Genomic DNA, 14,910 nt, shown 5'->3' on the forward strand with positions numbered 1-14,910 from the left:
GTATTACAGGGACTGAGAGGATTGTAGGGTCTCCACAGATTGATCGTGTCTTTAAGAATAGAAGAGTTTATGTAGATATGGATAGCTTAAACCAATGCATGCAGTCTTCATTTCAAGACCAGAGCCTTATTATCCCTCATCGGCCAAGGATTCCTAACCCTGCCAGTTTTTCCCTTTACCCCAATGGGGCATATTGGGCCTGGATTCTTGAGATCACACTTTGAAAAGCCTCCCATTTGCCAGTTCTTCCATTTCCTTCAAACATACCCACCCAATCGATTAGAATCATAATGTGGAGGTGCCGGTGTCGGGCTGGGGATGTACTAAGTTAAAAATCACCCGACACTCGGTTCCAGTCCAATCAGTTTATTTGAAAGCACTAGCTTTCATAGCACTGCTTCTTCATCAGGTGGTTGTAGAGCACAATCCTAAGTTACAGAATTTATAGCAACAGGATGGCAGTGTCATGGAATATAATATCAAACAAATTTAGCTTAAGCCTTTCATCTGTTACAGTGATCACCAGCGCTTCCAAAGCGACTTGGATTATAACTGTGCATTGTGCAATTTTAAATTCATGGCATTGACGCTGACCAGATCCTGCAGAATGGCCCCAAACCTGGCCCTGTTCCAGTTTTCCTCTTCAATCTGTGGACCTGCTGATCTTTCTCCATAACTATGTTAAAACGAAGACAGTTGTGGGCACTGGACCCAAAGTGCTCTCTGAATGAGAGTTCAGTCACTTGCCCGACCTCGTTTTCTGAGGGGAGGTCCAGTGTTACACCTGCCTGAGTAGAGTAGGGCCCTCTGCATATTGATTTAGGAACCTTCCTTGGACACATTTGAAAAATTGCCCTCCATCCAGTTTTTTTTATACTTTAGGTGGCCCAGTCAGTACAGGGAATATTAAAATCTCCAGCCTGCACTCCTCTATTATTCCTATAGTTATCTGCAATCTCTCTACACAGCTGCTCCTCTGGTATCTGATGGGTCTACAACAGTCTACAATACAGTCCCAACAAAGTGACCCCACCCCTCTTCTTTCTAACTTATAGAAGAGGTGGTGCTGGAGGTTTTAAAACACAAAGCCATAGCAAGTCCAAGAACCTGATTAAGTGTATCACAGGACACTGTGGGATGCTGGGGAAGAAATTGTGGAGCCCCTAGCAAAGGTATGTGTACTACTGACAGCCATGTGTGATGGGCTGGCAGGGTGGAGGGTGGCATCATGGACAGTGAAGGATGTTTTCTGAGATTACAAAGGGATCTTGATGAAGGGAGTGAATGGGCTGAAAAACTAGAGATGGAATTCAATCTGAATAAATACGAGGTAATGCAATTGGTAAAACAAACAATAGTAGAGTTTATACAATTAATGTTAAGGCTTCAGTTAGTGTTTTAGAGCAGAGGGACCTCCGGGTTCAGGTACATAATCCTTGAAGCTTGCATCACAGGATGGATAAGACAGTGCTTTGCATGCCTGACTATTGCTCAGTCCATTGAGTGGAGGATTTGGGACGTCATGTTGCGATTTCACAGACATTTGTGAGGCCTGTTCTGCAATACTCTGTCCAGTTCTGGTCGCCCAGTTAACAGGGAGGATATTATTAAGCTGCAGGACATTCAGAAGAGATTTACCAGGATATTGCTGGGTATGGAAGGATTGAGTTTGGAAAAATGGCTGGATAGGCTGAGTCTTTTTTCACTGGAGCCTGGGGGTTGAGACGTGATGCTGTAAAGGTTTATGAAAAAAATGAGATATATAGATCAAGTTAATGGTAGTTGCCTTTTCCTCAGGATGGGGGAGTCTCAAGAGGAGGGGCCACATTTTAAGGTTAGAGGAGAGAGATGTTAAAAAAAAAGATATGGGGCAACTTGGTACACAGAGGGTGGTTTGAGTGTGGAATGAACTTCCTGAGAAAGGGGTTGATGTGGGTACAATTACAACGTTTAAAAGATATTTGGATAAACAGGTGAATAGGGAAGGGTTGGAGTGATATGGGCCAGCAATAGGCAGCTGGGAAGAGTTTAGTCTTCGATTATGGTGGGTATCAACTGAAGGGTCAGTTTCCATGCTGTACGGCTCTATGACAAGAATATGGTTTTATTCAATTATTGAAGAAAGGATCAGGGCTGGGTCCACTGACGTGCATCATCTACATAAATGATTCAGTTCAAAATATAGGAGTGATTGTGCGAAAGTTTGTTGATGATCAAATGAATGGTGTAGTGGACAGTAAATACGGTTATCAAAGGGGATCTTGACCAACTGGGCCAGTTGACCAAGGAATGAAAGATGGAGTTTAATTCAGGTGTTGGATTTTGTTAAGACAAACCAGGGAGGACTAACACAGTTAATGGAAGGGCTCTGGGCAGGGTTGTCGAACAGAGAGAGAGAGAGAGAGAGAGAGAGAGAGAGACCAGGGGGTGCAAGTTACATTGTTCCTCGGAAGTGGCATCACAGATGGACAGGGTGGGGAAAGCGACATTTGGCACGTTTGCCGACATTGGCCAGCACTTTGTTACATACGTTGGAGATATTTGTAACATTGTCCTAAATATTTCCCCTGGGCAGAGGAGGCCATGGGGTGACCCTAAGAATGGTGAATAACCAAGGGTAGGTGAGTCCAAAACTAGAGGGTATAATCAGGAGGTGAGAGAGCAAGGATTTAAAGAGGGAGCTGAGGGGGAACATTATCCTCAGAGGATGGTGCATAGATGGAACAGACTGCCTCAGGCACATGGGAGAAACAAGAACAATTACAGCATGGAAAAGACGTTTGGGCAGGTACATGGAGAGGAGAAGGTTTGAAGAGATAAGGGCCAAACGCAGGCAAATGATACTCATTCAGTTTAGGTAACATGGGCAGCATTGAGGAGTTGGACCACAGGATCTGTTTCCGTGCTGTATCACTCTGTATCCAGTTAAAGAGGATTAGTGTACCAAAATAAGGCATGTTGTAGACACTGAAGCAAGTTACAGCGATAGGGATGGTAATCTGGAATGCAGTACATTTCAAATATGTGGAGGGACTATTGGGAATGGAGCATGTTACAGGGACAACTACTGTTATAGGAATTAAAAATGACTGAAGATATTGGTGCACAAGGCATGCCACAGGTACAGTGTTGCAGAGTAGTGAGTTTTGGTACAGTGTTGGAGGGAGAACACAGAACTGAAAGATCCCAGCCAGCATTCCCAACCTCTCGTCGGAAGCCGGCTTTAACCTCTGTTGTCCTGATGCTCACTAAGACAGCGCAGGCCTGGATTGATAACTCTGAACTCCCGAAGCTGTCTCAGTGCAACATAATTTAAAGTAGATGTGGTGATTGAGCATGGGGTGTGTCTATACCGTGTTCCCCATCCAGCACTTATCCATATCATGTCTTGTAAGCCAATATTTGCAGCCTTCTCATTGCCGTCTGCTCTGTGCACTATGAGTGATCTTACCTCACTGCAGGATTTATTGAAGGCTCCAGATCTCCCTTCCCTTTATCTCTCTGGCTGACCAACCATCTTCAATGTGGTGATGGACGAGACACCCAGCATTTGGGAAGTCTATTGAGTCAGCAACTTCCTGAGTACCTACAGGAGACAGGGAAATAGACAGAATGAGAAATTAGACTGATGCAGTGAGGGTTACACAAGGAGAATGGAAATGAGCCCCACAGAGATCTGGAAAATCCCAAACTCCATCCCAGGCCTGCGCTGTTGCGTCTCCCTGGAGTGGAGAATTCTGTTAGCTCAGGATCGAGAGTAGCTGAAAGAGCGAGAGACGCTGACAGAGGCAGCAATTAGACCCACACAGTGAGGGATACCACATGGAGAGAGACTGAGTGATATCACCAGTGTGCTGGAAGGCTTCAGGATCACACAATCATGTTGGAAGAATGGGTCTAGCTTCATGTATCAGTGCTCAGGGATGAGCAACCACTGAGCAGGTGAAGTGATGGCCTAGTAACATTATTGTTAGCGCATTTGTCCAAAACCTCAGTTCGTGCTCAGGGGAGGCAGGTTTGAATCTCATCATAAGATATGGTGGAATTTAAAATCAATAATTTTAAAAATATCAATTAACAATCCATAAACAAATATGAAACCATTGCTGATGTACAAAAAACACAATCCCTTAGATTACCTACAGTGTGGAAACAGGCCTTTCGACCCAAGAGTAACTCACTCAGACCCATCACCCTCGACCGAATACACCTAACATTAGGGTCAATGTAGCATGGCCAATTCGCCTGACCTGCGCATCTTGGGACTGTGGAAGGAAACCGGAGCATCTGGAGGGAATTCACGCAGACATGCGGAGAATGTGCAAACTCCACAAAGCCTCCCGGGGCTGGAATTGAACCTGGTATGCCGGTGCTGTGAGGCAGGAAGGCTAATCACTGAGCCACCGTGCCGCCCACTTGCCCTTGCGACAACAAAATCTGATCATCCTCATGTGGTCTGCACTACATACCCACAGCAAAGTGTTTACCTCTCAATTGCCTTCTGAAATGGCCGAGCAAGCTATTCAGCTCATGGGCAGCTAGGGATAGGCAATGAAGACTGGTCAGCCAGAGACACCCACATCCCCTACCTGATTTATAAAAAAATCTATTCGGATGGTCCTACTGGAACTGTGCTCGGGCCTCTGACCTAGCCAATCATGTCTGTAGGTTTATGGATAGGGCTTTAAACTGACAGAGAGGATGCTGGGACAGGGTCCCGGTGAAAGGAGCTTTCCAAATCCAAAGAGAAAAGGTGAAGTAATGGAGCAACATGAGAATGTGGCTGAAAGGAACAAAATGGGGACAGAGTTTAATTAAAACTGTACATCAGTGAATAGGTTTGTGACAGGAAATCGTGGGAAAGAGTAAATTATGATTTTTTTAAAAATGGACGAAGTCTTATCAATAAGGTAGATGGATTTCTGACACTGAGATAAAAAAAAGATTTAGACACCAGAGAGACACGGTTACAGGGCGAACAAAAGGTGGACATAAATATTCAATGGATCACAACCTTGTGCAAATTCAGGCAAAATGAGTAACAGTAACAATAATGGGTAAGGAAGACATCACAGAGAAAGCATTTGGTCTCAGAAGTAGAGTCAGTCTGAATGTAAATTCTGGCTACTACTTGCAAAGGACACAAGCAGCAGAACAGTTTTAAGCCACCGAACAGCATTCCATTGCTCATCACTGCATTACACAGGAACTGATTGGAATTTTTTAACAAACACATTGTGATAATTTTGGGAAACTTCAATATTCCCATAATCTGGGACAGTCACACTGACAACAGGAATATAGGAAGATGAGTTCAGAAAAAAATTTTTCAGTGTTTCTTTGAATAACAAATTGTGCAACTGGCTAGGGACATAACTGTCTCAAAGTAAAAACAATGACTGCAGATGCTGAAAACCAAATACTGGAGATGTTCCCTAAAGCGCTCTGCTAGGAGGTGCCCAGTCTCCCCAATGTAGAGGAGACCACATCGGGAGCAACGGATACAATAAATGATATTGGTGGATGTGCAGGTGAAACTTTGATGGATGTGGAAGGCTCCTTTAGGGCCTTGGATAGAGGTCAGGGAGGAGGTGTGGGCACAGTTCCTGCGGTGGCGCTTTAGGGAACATCTCCGAGCCACCCGCACCAATCAACCAAACCGCCCCGTGGCCCAACATTTCAACTCCCCCTCCCACTCTGCCGAGGACAAGGAGGTCCTGGGCCTCCTTCACCGCCGCTCCCTCACCACCAGACGCCTGGAGGAAGAACGCCTCATCTTCCGCCTCGGAACACTTCAACCCCAGGGCATCAACGTGGACTTCAAGAGCTTCCTCATTTCCCCTTCCCCCACCTCATCCTAGTTTCAATATCCAGCTCAGATACTGTCTCCTTGACTTGTCCGACCTGCCTATCTTCTTTTCCACCTATCCACTCCACTCTCTCCTCCTTGACCTATCACCTTCATCTCCTCCCCCACTCACCCATTGTACTCTATGCTACTCTCTCCCCACCCCCACCCTCCTCTAGCTTATCTCTCCATGCTTCAGGCTCACTGCCTTTATTCCTGATGAAGGGCTTTTGCCCGAAACGTCGATTTCGCTGCTCGTTGGATGCTGCCTGAACTGCTGTGCTCTTCCAGCACCACTAATCCAGTATTTGGTTTTCAGCATCTGCAGTCATTGCTTTTACCTTGTTGATCTTAACCCTACTGCGAATCCTCTTGCAAGAATGCCTGCCTTGAAGAAGTTTTCCTCCTCTCTCTACAAGAATCTCAGGGAGTCCCTCTCCCACTGCAACTCCCAGGTCATTTCCTCTGCTCTGAAGCTCTTCAACCATGTTGTGAAACAAACTCAGTACCACAGCCACACTTGCTTCCTCAGTGCATGCCTCCGTAACCAACTCATCCCACACAGACTCCAGACCACCTTTAAATCAGCAGAGTTCGGACCCGAACAGGACAAACAGTACAGACTACAGATTCAAAAACACCAGCAACAGTTCTCCTTCAGGATCCTCCGCTCCACGCTTGCAGCAATGCGCCGTCACCTAACCTCTCTCCAGTCATCCCTGCCTCAGCTGAGGACCACACTTTCTCAGAATTGCAAAGGACCCAGTCTGAACTACATCCTCAGGAGAATTCATACTCTCAACAAACAGTATTTCAATTCCATCTCAAACATCAAAAACTTTAAGTACAACAAACTTTTACCCACCCACCTCCACAACCAGCGATCCTCAAACATTCCAGAAGATTCCCCTGGCCTCGGAAACGCCATTAGCCATGCGGCTGACGCTGCTACCACCCCCACGCTGAGTGATGATGTCACTCCCGTCCAAATTATGGCCGCTCCCACAGCCACCTCCGGCCCTCACATCATCGCTGATGCCACATGCTCAGTGACTTCCCCTACTGCCATGATCACCACCACTTCCGCCTCCACCAGCGCCACTCACCTGCATTCTGCTGACACGCCCCCCACAGACCCCACTGTCACTATCCCCACACCCCAGAACCCCGAGGGCAACATTACCCCAGCTCATGCCTCCACCCACATTCCCCCCACCATCACACCCACTCCAGGTACTGGCTCCGACCCCACTCCCAGCTCCACACCCACACCAGATCCCAGCTCCCGGCCCTGCCGAGTTTTCACCATCCCTCCAGACCTCCCACTCACTGAGGACGAACGATCAGTGCTCAGCAAAGGACTCACCTTCATCCCCCTCCGTCCACGCATCAATGAATTTAATACACGACGTGACATCGAACAATTCTTCCGTCGCCTCCGCCTCCGAGCTTACTTTCACACTCAAGACTCCCGCCCACCTTCCGAGGACCCCTTCGCCCACCTCCAACACACTGCATCCACCAGGACACCCCGCGCTGGCCTATTACCTGCCCTCGACCTCTTCATTTCCAACTGCCGCCGGGACATGAACCGCCTCAACCTGTCTTCCCCCCTGCCCCACTCCAACCTCTCCCCCTCACAACGCGCAGCCCTCTAATCCCTCTGCTCCAATCCCAACCTCACCATCAAGCCAGCGGATAAAGGGGGCGCAGTGGTAGTCTGGCGCACTGACCACTACACCGCTGAAGCCAAACGCCAACTCGAGGACACCTCTTCCTACTGCTCCCTCGACCATGACCCCACCCCCATCACCAAACTATCATCTCCCAGACCACACAGAACCTCATCACCTCAGGAAATCTCCCACCCACAGCTTCCAACCTCATAGTCCGGGAACCCCGCACTGCCCGATTCTACCTCCTTCCCAAGATCCACAAGCCTGACCACCCTGGCCGACCCATTGTCTCAGCATGCTCCTGCCCCACTGAACTCATCTCTACCTACCTTGACACTGTCCTATCCCCCCTAGTCCAGGAACTCCCCACATACGTTCGAGACACCACCCACGCCCTCCACCTCCTCCAAGACTTCCGTTTCCCCGGCCCCCAACGCCTTATCTTCACCATGGATATCCAATCCCTCTACACCTCCATTCGCCATGACCAGGGCCTCCAAGCCCTCCGTTTTTTCCTCTCCAGACGTCCCAACAGTACCCTTCCACTGACACTCTCATTCGTTTGGCCGAACTGGTCCTCACCCTTAACAATTTCTCCTTTGAATCCTCCCACTTCCTCCAGACCAAAGGCGTAGCCATGGGCACACGTATGGGCCCCAGCTATGCCTGTCTCTTTGTTGGCTATGTAGAACAGTTGTTCTTCCGTAATTACACCGGCACCACTCCCCACCTCTTCCTCCGCTACATTGATGACTGCATTGGCGCCACCTCGTGCTCCCACGAGGAGGTTGAGCAATTCATCAACTTCACCAACACATTCCACCCTGACCTTAAATTTAACTAGAATATCTCTGACACCTCGCTCCCCTTCCTGGACCTCTCCATCTCCATTAGTGACGACCGACTTGACACTGACATTTTTTACAAACCCACCGACTCCCATAGCTACCTGGATTACACCTCTTCCCACCTTATCTCTTGCAAAAATGCCATCCCGTATTCCCAATTTCTCCGCCTCCGCCGTATCTGCTCCCAGGAGGACCAGTTCAACCATAGAACACACCAGATGGCCTCCTTCTTTAGAGACCGCAATTTCCCTTCCCACGTGGTTAAAGATGCCCTCCAAAGCATCTCGTCCACATCCCGCACCTCCGCCCTCAGACCCCACCCCTCCAACCGTAACAAGGACAGAACGCCCCTGGTGCTCATCTTCCACCCTACAAACCTTCGCATCAACCAAATCATCCACCGACATTTCCGCCACCTCCAAAAAGACCCCACCACCAGGGATATATTTTCCTCCCCACCCCTTTCCGCCTTCCGCAAAGACCGTTCCCTCGGTGACTACCTGGTCAGGTCCACATCCCCCTACGACCCAGCCTCCCATTCTGGCACTTGCCCCTGCCACCGCAGGAACTGTAAAACCTGTGCCCACCCCTCCTCCCTGACCTCTATCCAAGGCCCTAAAGGAGCCTTCCACATCCATCAAAGTTTCACCTGCACATCCACCAATATCATTTATTGTATCCGTTGCTCCCGATGTGGTCTCCTCTACAGTGGGAATACTGGGCGCCTCCTAGCAGAGCGCTTTAGGGAACATCTCCGAGACACCCGCACCAGTCAACCAAACCGCCCCGTGGCCCAACATTTCAACTCCCCCTCCCACTCTGCCGAGGACATGGAGGTCCTGGGCCTCCTTCACCGCCGCTCCCTCACCACCAGACGCCTGGAGGAAGAACGTCTCATCTTCCGCCTCGGAACACTTCAACCCCAGGGCATCAATGTGGACTTCAACAGCTTCCTCATTTCCCCTTCCCCCACCTCATCCTCGTTTCAATCTGCCAGCTCAGTTACTGTCTCCTTGACTTGTCCGACCTGCCTATCTTCTTTTCCACCAATCCACTCCACCCTCTCCTCCTTGACCTATCACCTTCATCCGCTCCCCCACTCACCCATTGTACTCTATGCTACTCTCTCCCCATCCCCACCCTCCTCTAGCTTATCTCTCCATGCTTCAGGCTCACTGCCTTGATTCCTGATGAAGGGCTTTTGCCCGAAACGTCGATTTCGCTGCTCGTTGGATGCTGCCTGAACTGCTGTGCTCTTCCAGCACCACCAATCCAGTACATCATTGTCTCAGAGTGACCATAGTGTGATGAAACTGAGTGAATGAGGAATGTCACCTGGAGAGATCCTCATGGAAATTGTGATTAAGTGCAGTTTAAAGAAATATAACGTTTTAAAGTAAATCACAGAAAGGACAAGCTACAACTAGAAACAAAAATAACCAAAAACATGAGTTTGAGAGGAGAACTGACCATAGTAAATAGGCTAAACAGACTGAAATATGTGCCTGTCAATGAACAGTGGAAGAAATTTGAAGGAGCAATGTAAAACATCAACAAAAGGACATTCCATTGAAACAGAAAAATCTTCAGCAAGAAATCCCCATCAATCCCTCACTAAAGTAAAAAGAATCATATTAGATTATCGGGATTAGAGGATCACCAAAAAGTACTTAAAATCCTGAAGTGAGAGAACGTTTAAGGAGTAAGTTTTAAAGGGATTGCAAAGGGTCTGCTCGCAGGAGGAGGTCAGATAGAAGAGTGAATAATTGTCAAGGTTTTATGTCCCAAAAGGAATCGGGAGAGCTGAAGGTGCTGGAGGTGGTGAGAGTGTGACACAGAGTGGTCAGGGACTGAATGGTGTTCCAAAGCAGGTACGGATTGCTGCCGCTGGAGCTGTTTGCAGAGTTAGGGAGGGATATATGTATTTTTATTTATTTATTCGTGGGATGAGGGTGTCACTGATTGGACCAGCATTCTTTGTCCCACTGCTAATTACCCTGAGTATAGCACAGAGTCAACCACATTGCTGTGGGTCTGGTGTCACGTCCAGGCCAGACCAGGTTAGAATGGCAGATGCCCTTCCCTAAAGGACGTAAGTGAACCAGATGAGTACTTCCTACTGGTCAACAATGCTTTTATGGTGGCCTCACCAATGTCCTGTACAGCCACAATATGACGTCCCAACATTTACTCTCAATGCTCTGCCCAATGAAGGTAACTATCCCAGACACCTGCTTCACCAGCCTGTCTGCCTGTGACACCACTTTCAAAGAACTGTCTTCTTGCATCCCTGAGTCTCTGATTGACAACACTACCCAGGGCCCAAACATTAACAGGACAAGTCCCACCCTGGTTTGTTTCACCAAAATGGAACACTTCACATTTATCTAATTAAACTCCATCTGCTATCCTTCAGCCCACTATCCCAGCAGTACTGATCATCCTGTTCTATCACAGATAACCTTCTTCACTGTCCACTTTGCCACATATTTCAGTGTCAACCAAGAAGCTTACTTCCCACAAAACCAATATTCCCATCCAAACCATTTATCCAAATGACAAACAACAGGGAACCCACTCCACCGCTGGTCACATGTCTCCAGTCAGAAAGACAATATGTCTCCCATCACCCTCTGTCTCCTACAATCAAGCCAATTTTGTATCCAGTTGACTAGCTCCTCCTAAATTGCATATCCTTCTACATTGATCTGAACATATTACCCAGTTTACCAGACAGAACGTAGAACGCAGAACAGTACAGCACAGGACCCTTCGGCCACGATGCCATGCCCATCTTTTACCCGACTGTAAGATCAAACTAACCTACATACCCTCCATTTTGCTATCATCCATGTGCCTACCCAAGAGTCTGTTAAAATGTCCCGTTCCACCCACCCACAACTCTCTGTGTAAAGGACCTACATCTGAATTCTCCCCTTACCCATCATCCAATCACCCTCAAATTATGCCCCTGGTACCATGTATGACATGGAATAAAGAGGTCTCTCACTATTCAATCTAACTATGCCTCACACCATCTTGTTCACCTCTTCCAAATCACACCACACTCTTCTTCACTCCAATGAGAAAAGCCTTAGCTCCCTCAACCTTTCTTCATAAGACATGCTCTCCAGTCCAGGCAGTATCCTGGTAAATCTCCTCTTTACCCTCTCTAAAACTTCCATATCCTTTCTGAAATGAAGGGACGAAACCTGAACACAATATTCTAAATGGGATCTAAACAGGGCTGCATAGCGCTGTAGCATAACCTCACGCTTTAAAACTCAATCCCCCAGCTAATGAAAGCGAATACAACATATTCCTTCTTAACAACATTATCAGCTTGGGTGGCAAATTTGACGGATCTCAGGTCCAAGATCCATCTGTTCCTCCACACTATCCAGTATTCTGCATTTATTCATGTATTCTGCATTCAAGTCTCACCTTCCAAAATGAATCACTTCTCACTTTTCCTGATTTGACTCCATCTACCACTTCTCAGCCCAGTTCTACATCCAGTCAATGTCCCGTTGCAACCGACAACAGACCTCCACACTCTTCACTACTCCACCAACCTTCATGTCATTGGCAAACTTACTAACCCACTCTTCCACTTTCACATCCAAGTCATTCATAAAATCACAATGAGCAGAGGTCCTGTAACCTCTCTCTGCAGAAAACCACTGGTCACTGAGCTCCAGGCTGAATGATTTCCATCTGTCCTCATCCTCTGTCTTCTATGGGCCAGGAATTCTGTATCGAGACAGGCAGGTTTCCATGTATCCCATGCTCTGTACTTTCTCAATGAGCCATAAATGTGTTTTGTCACATTCTCAAAGGATTCAATAAGATTTGTGAGGCATGACCTGTCCTTTACAAAGCCATGCTGACTTTCTCTAATCAAACTATGGTTTTCCAAGGAATCACAAATCCCGTCTCTCAGAGTCCTCTCCAATAATCTGCACATCACAGACAGAAGACTGAGAGGCCTGTGATTCCCAGGATTATCTCGATTCCCTTTCTTGAAAAACTCATGGCTGATTCACTTAACCTGCACATCTTTGGGCTTTGGAAACCTGAGCACCTATTGGAAACTCACACAGACATGGAGAGAATGTGCAAACTCCACACAGACAGTCGCCTGGGGCTGAAATCAAAATCGCATCCCTGGTGCTGTGAAGCAGCAGTGCTAACCACTGAGCCACCGTGCCTGCCCATGTAACTCTCTAGAGCCCTGCTTCTGATCCTTGGTTCCTCAACCTTAAGTTCGCTTCCTTCTTCCTCTTGACTAGATGTTCTACATCCCTTGGAACCTTGTCAAATGCTTTGCTGAAGTTCATGTAGACAACCCTGACTGCTCTGCCTTCATCTATCTCTTGGCCAACCTCTCGAACAGTCAATCCGGTTTGTGAAACACGGTTTCCCACTCACAAAGCCATGCTGACTATCTCTAATCAGCCCTTGCCTTTCCAAATATATGTAGCTCCTTTCTCTCAGAATCTCCTCCAACAACTTCCCCAGCACTGGCTCACAGGACTGTAATTTCCTGGCTTTTCCCTGCAACCCTTAAGTGATGGAATAACATTAGCCACCTTCCAGTCTTCCGATAACTCATTGTGTCTGTGGATAATATAAATATCTCTGTTAGGGACACCACAACCTCTTCCCTAGCTTCCCACAATATTCTAGGATAGACATAATGAGCTACTGAGGATTGATCGACCTTTATTTGTTTTAAGACTCCAACATTTTCTCTTCTCTGTTGAGGATTCTTTCCAACACATCACTCTTTATTTCCCTAAATTCCCGAGCTTCCATGTCTTTCTCCACAGTAACTTCTGACAACATTATCTTGTCCAATATCTCACCCACCTCCTGATAGTTAAGGTGCCCTATTCTCTACCAAGTAACTCCTTAGCCCTTATTGAAACTTGTGTAAAGGCTTCTGATAATTCGAATACACCGTATCCTCACTACAGCCACTCCTTCACCCTTATCTACTCTGCCATTTATACTCAAACCAATAAAAATACAATCCAACAGGCTTAATCCACATTGTCTTTTTATTAAATGTGTTTCTAAGGGTCCAGTTATTGTATATTGACATATCATTTCAAACATATTTCAGCTCCCGATCTACTGTCAGGCTGACACTGTTTGGTTTCAGACTGGCAGCAGAAATAGTTATGGGAGTTCTTGTTTCTCATTCTGAAAAAGGTAGCTTACAGGTTCAACAGGTAATAGAGGCTTTGGAATTAAGGAGGGAATGATGTGGGACTGTATTAGATTATGGACACAGAGAGTGCAGTGGTGACTGAAGAACATTATGGAGATAGGGAGTGGTGTGGGGCCTGAAAGGGGCCAAAGAGATCTGCAGGGCTGTTGGGCCCGAAGGAGGTTGCACAGATCAGGAGGATCATGGGGACTGAAGGTTACTCTGAATGGGAGGGTCATCGGGTCTGGATGAGATTATGGAGATAGGGAGGGTCGTGGGGTCTTTTGGAGTTTATGGAGTTAGGGAGGTTTGTGGGGAATGATTCAGGTTACATAGACAGGAAGAGTCGTGGGGACTGAAGGAGTTTATGGAGATAGAGAGGGCTGTGGGGACTGAAGGAGGTTATATAGATAGTAAGTTTATAGAGATGCACAGTGAATACTGGCATTTAGTGATGCAGCGGGCTGTAGTAACTGGGACAGGGGGGCTGTCTTACAGTGATGGGGAGGTTTGTGGAAGATGGAACAGCTGACAGATACAGGGTGGGTTTTAGGAATGGGAGGACTTTACAGGGATTTTGCGGAATGCAGGGATGGGACGTGGTAACAATCACAGGGAAGATTTTGGGAACTTGATCTGAGATGGATACATCTGAGAACAGAAGTGAGCCAAACAGTCAGGACAGGCAGGGACAAGGTAGGATTAATAAATTAAGCTGCATTTATTTCAATGCAAGGGGCCTAACAGGGACGGCAGCTTAACTCAGGGCATGGATAGGAACATGGGACTGGGATCGCATTGCAATTGCAGAAACATGGCTCAGGGATGGGCAGGACTGGCAGCTTAATGTTCCAGGATAAAAATACTACAGGAAGGATAGAAAGGGAGGCAAGAGTGGGGGGGGGGGGGGGGGAGTGGTATTTTTGATAAGGGAAAGCATTACAGCTGAGCTGAGGGAGGATATTAACAGAAATACATCCAGGCAAGTTATTTGGGTGGAACTGAGAAAAAAGAAAGGGATGATCACCTTATTGGGATTGTATTACAGACCCCCCCAATAGTCAAAGGGAAATTGCCAAATAAACTTGGAAGGAGATCTCAGCTATCTGTAAGAGTAATACGGTAGTTATGGTAGGGGATTTTAACTTTCCAAACATTGACTGGGACTGCCATAGTGTTAAAAGTTTAGATGGACAGGAATTTTTTAAGTGTGTAGAAGATACGTTTCTGATTCAGTATGTGGATATACCTACTAGAGAAGGTGCAAAACTTGACCGACTCTTGGCAAATAAGGCAGGGCAGGTGATTGAGGTGTCAGTGGGG

General features: G+C 47.2%; 1 protein-coding gene across 3 annotated transcripts in view; it reads right to left on the bottom strand.

Moving 5' to 3' along the window:
• The window catches only part of LOC140487735 (uncharacterized), a 74,718-nt gene that overhangs the window by 27,032 nt on the left and 32,776 nt on the right, over positions 1–14,910 (bottom strand). For all 3 annotated transcript variants that reach the window (XR_011962915.1, XM_072586981.1, XM_072586980.1), the window contains one exon: positions 3,452–3,586. The gene's annotated coding sequence lies outside the window, so the exon portion shown is untranslated. The remainder of the gene's footprint in view (positions 1–3,451; positions 3,587–14,910) is intronic.

The sequence above is a fragment of the Chiloscyllium punctatum genome, chromosome 17, assembly GCF_047496795.1.
Source record: "Chiloscyllium punctatum isolate Juve2018m chromosome 17, sChiPun1.3, whole genome shotgun sequence".
Taxonomy (NCBI): domain Eukaryota; kingdom Metazoa; phylum Chordata; class Chondrichthyes; order Orectolobiformes; family Hemiscylliidae; genus Chiloscyllium; species Chiloscyllium punctatum.